The sequence below is a fragment of the Sinocyclocheilus anshuiensis genome, unplaced genomic scaffold, assembly GCF_001515605.1.
Source record: "Sinocyclocheilus anshuiensis isolate Anshui unplaced genomic scaffold, SAMN03320099.WGS_v1.1 scaffold532, whole genome shotgun sequence".
Classification (NCBI taxonomy): Eukaryota; Metazoa; Chordata; class Actinopteri; order Cypriniformes; family Cyprinidae; genus Sinocyclocheilus; species Sinocyclocheilus anshuiensis.
This window is the reverse complement of record NW_015555819.1, coordinates 43,345-44,757: the sequence shown is the minus strand read 5'-3', so window position 1 is coordinate 44,757 and position 1,413 is coordinate 43,345. Positions and strand designations below refer to the sequence as shown.

The following is a 1,413-nucleotide window of genomic DNA, read 5'->3' as shown; positions in this document are numbered from 1 at the left end:
TGAAACACGACCGAAGTGTCCGGTAACATCGACTATTCTCTCCTCTTTGTGTCCGTCTTCAGTGCATTTGTCTTACAGATAATAATATATCATGATGATCACTGTTTGTGTTACCTTGCCAGATATTGAAAAACAAACAAAACTATCTAAAAATACAGTTTCTTCAAGGAATTTTACCTTTTACTTTTGCACTAAATGTGTGACTTTTTAGCATTTCTTTGTGCACTTTATGATCTAAGTTATAATCTTTTTAATTTACTTTCCTTTTTATTAGCCTACTTAATATGCAAACTATCCCGAAAATAGACCGTGTGACTCAAGCTGAGCCAATGAGATACCAGCTCTCCTCAGGTCAGGTCACAGGTGAACAAAAACACTGTCCTGTCATATGACTCGTGTTGTGACAGTCTGAGCGCTTTTTAATTTTTCTCATTGTGTAGCCTCAGTCCGTCAGCTGTGAAACACGACCGAAGTGTCCGGTAACATGTCCCACTTCGGCTCACACTTATCAGGTGCGGTGGTGTTTAATAGTGGCTGTGGTCGCTTTGTCGGTGGAGCAGGTGGATGGAGTCCGCTGCTCTTCTCCTTCACTTACGGGAGGGACTCGGCTGCGCAGACTGGATGCTCCGTCCTGGATGCTGCTTTCAAAAGATACTTCTCCATCATATTCCCTGACTTCACGACAGGTTCAGGTCAGTTGATGCCTGAGAATGAATCAAACAGATGTACTTCCGTGTAGTAGGATGGATGTGTGTACTGTGTAACAAGTAAACAAGACGGTAACGTAAAACTTGTTTAAAAATCATTATTTAAAAATATGAAATGATAAAATTTAATAAAATATTTTATTAATAAATGCAGTTTGTTAAAAAAATCAACACCCCAGTCAGTGTCATTAAAATGGAGCTGTTCTAGTATACTGATGTTTACAGTTTGCAAATGTTTACTTTTCCATTTTGAAAGTAATGAAAAGCCAGTGAAAAATGTTAGACCACTATGTTTTTATATATTCCCTATAACATTTTCCTTTTTATCGTTTTTATTTAATTTTAGTTTGTAAGTCATACAAATTATTTTATATGGTTTTTTTTCCATGTTTTAAGAGGAAATTAAAACAAAAGTATAGATGTGTGCATAAACTTTATTAAATGTAGAGTTTCTCGTGGGAACACAATACTTTTGAGAAATATCACAAATGTCTTGCAAGAGACCGCAAAATTTTGAATTGAATTGAATAGAATGCAAATGTGTAGAGAGATAATGTGAATCTTTAGCGATAGAATGCAAATTAGCAAAAGAACACAAAGTTTCTCGTGGGAACACAATACGTTAATGATAGAAATCAAATGTTTAGTGAGAGAACACGAAACTGTAGCGATAGAATGCAAATGTTTAGTGAGAGAACACGAAACT

At 35.7% G+C, this 1,413-nt stretch overlaps 1 pseudogene; it reads left to right on the top strand.

Moving 5' to 3' along the window:
- The first annotated feature begins 278 nt into the window (after positions 1 to 278).
- Positions 279 to 1,413, top strand: part of LOC107675236 (beta-hexosaminidase subunit alpha-like) — a 19,462-nt pseudogene continuing 18,327 nt past the window's right edge.